Source organism: Ixodes scapularis, unplaced genomic scaffold (assembly GCF_016920785.2).
Source record: "Ixodes scapularis isolate PalLabHiFi unplaced genomic scaffold, ASM1692078v2 PGA_scaffold0__279_contigs__length_252992795, whole genome shotgun sequence".
In the NCBI taxonomy this organism is placed as follows: domain Eukaryota; kingdom Metazoa; phylum Arthropoda; class Arachnida; order Ixodida; family Ixodidae; genus Ixodes; species Ixodes scapularis.
The window spans coordinates 235593236-235600760 of NW_024609835.1; positions in this window are offsets into that span (position 1 = coordinate 235593236).

The window sequence follows — 7525 nt, forward strand, 5'->3', positions numbered from 1 at the left end:
AACGTTAATCGCACGGCAGATTGTGCTAGCAACGCAACTGTGCAACTGGTTAAAAGGTGGCCAGAAGATCTGCTACAGTATTGGATTTCGTCAGAAAGATTGATCTTATATCTCGCAAACCGTCAGAAGTGCTAGGTATGAATATTCATTAGCTATTCACCGGTATTTTTTGTAAACATGCTCTCTGGCGCCCACTGCCGGCGAATTTGAGCGCATTTCCTTTTTTCCTCTTCTCTTTTTTGGTTTTGTGTCTTGTCCTTTTTTTGTGTTCTGCTCGCACCACTTTTCCAGTCCCGGTGTGTTACGGAAAAACAAATAGGCACACTACCTATAGTCTTCTGTGGCATGAAGTACTATGAAGCCCTCACGCCATCAAAGGACCAGGAAAGTGCTCAAGTCCGAATAACCAAGCATATCTGAATTTTTGGCGTCTGAAAAATATGTCGACTCCTCTACCGTGTCTTGTTTCTAAACACTGTTTTATTATGTTGCAGTGGACAATGCCCCGTCTGACGGTGTTGGGTCAGCTCATCTAGCTTGCCCAGCAGCAGTTCCTGCAGCTGGTGCTCCTGCTCCAGTTCGCGTTGTGCGAGCTGGTGTAGATCACACTCGACCCGTACCGGCCGCTGATGCTGCTGTTCTAGCAGCGGTTCTTCTAGCAGGCCCACCGGTGGCACCTCCTGAGTGTGTGCCAGTGCTTGAAGAGGTCGATGATGAGGTAAGTTCAGAATTTCATTGAATATTCATTTGAGATATTGGGCAAGTGACTACATTTTATGGTTTCCACGGCTCCTTGAATGAGGTTATTTGTATGCTTCATTAAATTGAACCATCGTCCTGCTTCAAAATGCTGATGAATGTAAAGAGTAGAACCGGGCATTGATAAGATATTCCTTCCCAATTAATTGGCGCTTTTCTGAAACGTTTTTTTTTATCTAGTGTCCTCGTTTTATTACGAGCTTTTTTCATAAATCGTGCACCACGAGCCCAGATTAAAATTCTGTTATAATTGGTACCCTTCTTTCGCTCTTCCTCTTTACACAGAACTCACTTAAACGAACACTTACAACCCCCCCCCCTTCCCGCCCAAAAGTTTCATTTTTTGCCAGGCGATTTATTATGGTGTCGAAAGACTACATAATTAATATTTTGCAACAGAGTCGCATATATTTTTAGTAAAGACAGAAAACGCAACTACTCAGAACCTAAACTGAAACCCGTGCACGGAGGTCGGAGAAGTGGAGAGGTGAGAGTGAGTTGGAGAGGTCACGTGGCTACACCCGACCGTGAGCTTTTTTGTTTTCCCTTCCGTGTCCTTTTTTTTTGTGTGTACAGCAGACGACATGCATGGCTGGAACTGTTTGCTATGCATTTCCTTTGCAGTTATGTTTGTTCCGCACTCTGTTCTGCACTTCAAGATGAGTTGTCCTGTACATTGAGAAGTTGGAGAGGAGTAGTGAGTCCCCGTGGTGAATTTCCGTGATCAGCTCCGAAAAGAATACCCCCAAGATGTTGCGTGAAGAGCTGCCTCGCCTGTCCTGCGTCCGAAAAAAGTGCCATTGTGCGGCAGACGTCTGCACAAGTTTCCGAAAGATCGAGATCGGGACCAATGGCTGGCTGCATTTCCTGTAGAGCATTTCTATCTATTTCTCGGTTCACCTTGGCCACGGTGTCTTTGGTGCAAAAGTACAAACTGTCCTACGTCAGGGGATCCCGGGGAGGCTCCATCTTCGTTAAAGAGGCCATGAAGCTGATCTTCGGCAGGGAGGACCTGCATGGGGCGAGTGTGAGGGGTGCAATGACGGCGCTTCAAGGGCGCCGTGGCCGAGAGGGCCCGACTCCAGTCAAGTTGGCAGCAGTCAGCAGTAAGTGCCCATTTCTCACAGATGTCTCATACTTATTGAGACATTGAAACCTTATGGCTTCCGAAGTTGCAATCTGCTACGACAAAATGAATGGGATAAAATATTCCAAGGCTTTCAGAACTTTCAGTGTTATAGGCTGTTGAAGGGTCACAGTTCGACTAGCTCGAGCTTTAGGAACGTGAAGCTCCGAGCGCAAAACCGAAATGGAGAAGCCCTATCTCCTTCTTTGTTTTTAATATATGAAGAAAAATAAAGTGACCTTGTCACGGTCATCTAAGTCGCTTGGCGCTTTCTGATTCATTCACACTATGGAGGTTTTACATCAACATGCTCCGCGTCGCAAATATCTGCTAATCCCTGCACGTTTTGGGGAAGGTCCATGATATCAGTGGCCTGCTCGCAGGACCTTCTGCTGGCTCCCCGGCGGAGCTGTGAGGCACTTATTTTTTTCTTTTGAACGAAAAGCTGGCACTAGCAGTGTGTGAAACGAGTCTGTTTGTCCACTAGAGCCGCTGCAATCGAACTATGTTTGGCTCTGTCCTTTGAGTACTGCCCATTCTTTCTAAACTACCTTCTCATCGCGGGTATTCCTCCTATCACGTATGAATGGACCATTGAAGGGTCGTGACACGGATATTAAATTTGTTAAATGATTCTTGATGTCAAATCTGTGTTGTTAATTTATATACATGCCCAGAACCACAATTGCGGCTCAAAATCTTTCTTTCGCACAAAAACCGCCCGCCGAGAATTGTGTGTTCAATGTTCCTTTCACTCGTTTCCATGGTGACATTGTTGGGGATGAAATGTGTTCGAGACTCTACGCAATCGGAGGCCCATGTTCATAATTGAAAATACATATTTGGATTCATAGAACATACTTTCATTTTAGTTAACAGGCAGGGGAGCTGGTTAAGAATAGACGTAGTAACCCGGGAGCGTGGGGACAAAAAGTGACAGACAGACATAAAGCTCCGGAGCTTCGTGTCTTTCCGTTCCTTTTTCTCCCCCTGCTCCAGGCTCTATAATTTGTATAGACACTGAAATGCAAGGAACGCACTATTGCAAGCAAACTTTAAGTGCATAGTTGTGGGAAGTCACACTAGGTCTTTTCGATTTGCTAGAACCAGCCAATATTGTTCAAATAGTGTAAGAACTGATGCATTAGACTCAATCGAAAGTTGCTTGGACGCTGAACTGGCCTGTTTGATTTATCCTAGTGCTGCACGAGCTGAGCCTCAGTTCCACAGAATCTTCCGCTAGCTGAAGTCAGTTCAGCGTTCATGCAGTAACAGGTGGCAACTCCTCAGTCTTTCGGAAACCAATTACAGGGTCGTTTGTAACGCTGCAGCTTAACTTCACGCAGCCGCAGCCTGACTTGCGCACTGCTTCTGCACTCTTCCGAACTCGGTCTGAACTGGCTCAAAACTTTCTGGCCGAATCATGCATACCTGCTGTTTTCAGCAGACTGCGTAATCGTAAGAAGTTGCTCTGGGATTCTACATGGTGTCACAGGATATTAACAAAGCATAAATTGTACTGGAAATTGCTTGCTTATAATTGCAGGAAGTAAACTATTAAAGTTTTCGAGAAACTTTAGATATCTAAAGTTTCTCGAAAACTTTAGAGAAGTCATGTATATACATGACTTCTTGTTGTATTATTTTCCCCTGCAGATGCCTTCAACGAGTACATATGGAGGCATCCTCGAGAGGCCTCTCCAGGGAAGAGGACAGCTCGGGTCAACCTACTGCGGTATGCCATTTTGTTAATATCCTACTGCAGGATATGAACAAGAAGCTTGACTTCTAAGCTTGCTTAGAGGTTAAGCTTTTTGTTGATGTTCTGCAGTATGCCAATTTGCCTTCACTAAATACACATATGACCTGAAATGACCTGGCTCATGCTCAATCTTTGCATGAAAAATGCATGCGAATTGTTCAACCTGCAAAGATCCGTAGGTCTGTATGAAGAAGAAGAAGGATTAAGATTTTAATGGCGCAGCGGCAACGGTGGCCATAATGCGCCAAACAAAATGTGTTTTAAAGATTGAATGAAACAGATACTAGGCTAGAGAAACTTTTTATAACTGGTGTAGATATCCAGTTTTGTTAATAAAATCAAAAACTCGTTTGAGTGGTACTAAGGCATTGTCTCCAAGTAAAAACATAGGATGAAAGGGAAGATGGTTTCTAAAGAGTTCAGGAAAACATGGTACGCGCAATTGATGATAAAACCTACATTCCCATAGAATGTGTAAAACTGTAAGTAATTCCCCACAATGGGCACAAACTGTAACATCTTCGCCACTTAGAAGGTATGTATGTGTCAAACGTGAATGGCCAATTCTCAAGCGGCAAAGCAGAACCTCAAGGTGGCGGTTCTTGTGGAATGAACTTTCCCAGATGCCTATCATGGGTTTTATCACGTGGAGCTTATCATTGGTTTCAGTGTCCCATTCTAGCTGCCAAGTCTTTAAAAGAGATTTCTTTAGAAGTGGTTTTAAGTCCTGGTAGGGCAGGCCAAAAGATACTATTGAGTGTGTGGCAGATGCAGCCAGGCGATCTGCATTCTCATTTCCTGCGATTCCTACGTGACTCGGTACCCAGCAAAATTTGATAGTGCATCCAAGGCGAAGAGCTCTGTTTACTTTAATACGAACATGTTGTGTAAGTATAGTCTTTGTAGAAACTCTGGAAGAGATAGCAGATAAGACACTTTTCGAATCGACAAAAATGACTGCGTTCAATACATTGTTGTCCAAAATACGTGTGAGTGCTCCATCATGGCTGTGGTAGCGTGTCCCCCACCCCTCCGATTTCAGCTTTTGGTGCAGGTGATTCTCGTTTCTCACCTTGTAAAAAGCGATGCAAGTACTATAGGAAACCCGCAGTTCCTCAAAGTGCCATAAAAACTATTTTAACTGTGATTATAATACAGACAAATATTAGCAGCAAAAAGATTGTTGTTGGAAGTGTTGTAATAGAAGGGTATAGAAAGTAAAAACGCAAAATGCCTTTAAATCTCGATCCATTTACTAAATCAGTTCAGTCTTCGACTACTCATTGCAATAAAACTATTTTAACAGAGCGAATAAACTACACGTCGCAACATGGACTTTTCCTTAAAGGGATGGTGAACCGAAATTTGGATTTCAGAAAACAATGCAGGAGCTGTAGATGGGACGCTACAATCCCTACAGCACTACTGGTAAGGAGATATTTCGAATGGACGGCAGTATTTTTGGAAAAAGAGATTGAGATTGAACGAGGCCGACGAGGGACGTGGAGTCAATGTATCTGGTTTTCTCCTCTCTTCGCTTCGCCCCATCAAGGCGACGAGGCGAGCAAGACGCAAGACCATTCCCTCTCCTTCTCGACTCTTCTCAAAAAAAACAAGACGTCAACATATCTGTCAAATGCGCCTCCTTTTTTAAAAAAATATGGTCGAGATATCGCTATATGGGTGATGTTTTGGTGTTTGTAGCATCCCGTTGCACGCTTTGGCCGCCGTGTTTTGTGGAATCCAGATTTCGGTTCAGCATCCCTTTAAAATGCAAATATAGCGAGGAAGGATCATACAAGTGTTCCTCAAGTAATTGGGGCCACTGAAACAATGATTGACACCTCACTTCCTCCCATGCAAGGCATCAATAATCGTTCCAGCCAAAGGGAAGCAACTATAAAGGGAAAGTAAAAGTTGAACACTTTTCTCGGAAAGTGGCTACTTTTCGCTCGAGCACATATTTTAATAGTTGCTTTTACGTAGGGAAATATAAGCGAGTAACTTGGAGTTCCTTAATTTCATAAAAGGACAAAATTGTTTCCGTCTATGGCAGAGTGCTCGCTCAGCTCACCGTGGGACAGAAGTGGTTTGTGTACCTCAGTCCTATTTATTATCAAGCGGTAACACATCATATCCGCTGAAAGTATTTAATAAATCATAGCGGCCAAAGCAGGTGGCACGTCATCGTCTGCTTCCCGCCAGCATCTAATGATGTCGGTGGCGCCATCCTGCGGTAGGTTATGCAAGCACGGTCGTCGTTCGCCCGCTAGGCCTACCGCGAAACGAACGAACCACCGGTCTCTATGACAATTGGCGGATCACGCATCCCGGCTTGCTCGCTGCAGCGCGAGTGCGGCCACCGAACAACCATCTTGCACATTGAAAAATTGTTTTTGGAACGTGGCGGAGGCTGGCGGCAGCGAGCTGAAGACATGTTTTCTACTTGTTTGTCGTCATTTGCCAAACAAGTTTTTTAAAACCCTGTGTAAGCCGTGAAACTTGCCGTTGAGAAAACGTGGAAATTTTTACGGCAGCAGAGTGCCACAGGAAAAAGGCACAACTTGTCGAAAGCACGTTTCACCGGTCTAGTGGCGTGATGAAAGCTCCCTGGCCCACAAAAGCACTGCGTCTCTCTGCCTTCGCATGCTCGGATAATAATAAAGAATCAACGTGTAAATGTGTTTTGCGAGTGCAATGTGTGTGAAGCCATATATGTGCTTCTGGAGCAGCGTTTTGCTTTACCCCGGCGACTGTACAGGGTGTCACAAAAGAAAATTTACACGGTCTTTTTTACTGAAAAAATCAACTAGGCATCGTCGAACGCTCATTCTCCGCCGAAAGGTAGAGCTAGAGGTCACAACCAGATGCCAAAGTTTCAGCCCGATCCGATAAATTAATCAAAAGTTATAGACCAACACGCGGCCCTGACGTCACGCAGCTGCGGTGGCTCTGTCGACGGCAATGCGCATGCGCAGACGCTTCCCTTCACGCGAATTCGGTTTCTGCGCACCCGCAGTGCCCACACCTGGTGTGGGCAAACGCCGGCTTGTTTGTAAACAGCGTGTCGGTCTATAAGTGATTTTCTGAAAATTTCATTGGGAAAATGGCAGCCGACAGAGTTTTCAAACACATGGGGCTCTATGGCACCAGAAACCGAAAACGGGCAAAAATGGGCTCCATTTTCCCATTGAAATTTTCAGAAAATCACATATAACTTTTGATTAAGTTATCGGATCAGGCTGAAACTTTGGCATCTGGTTGTGACCTCCAGCTCTGCCTTTGGGCGGAGAATGAGCTTTCGTCGATGCCTAGTTTATTTTTGCAGTAAAAAAGACCGTGTAAATTTTCTTTTGTGACACCCTGTATTTGTAACTTCCGGCACTCGCGGTCCAGAAAGAGCTTGATCCAGTGGCCAGTGGCAACGAACGAGGAGGGGAAGGTACACATCATGATACTGTTAGCGCGAACACGACATCGGCACATTTCACTTCCAATTAGTATTAGCGAGCACAAAATGTTTTTGCTTACATTATATGAGCTCTTTCCGTAGCAATAATAACTTGGATGACATCTCTTGGTTTCAAAGAGAAAAACTGGAAAAACCAGCGATCACTTGTTCGCACAAACTGTGTCGCACTCAGTACGTCTTTTTTTTCGTCGTTAGACGATTTACAGAATAATGTGCACGATAGCTCCTCATCACTGATTAGTGCTGAACCATTATAAACCTACTTTATTGCACTTGACGTTTGAGCGCGACTCACCTAATTGCGATTGGCCAAGGGACCGCACATGACCGTATGGGTCGCGCTTCAAAAATGTTAATTCTCGCTGTCTTGTAGTTTTGCCTTCGAAAAACAAACTTGCTCCACAGC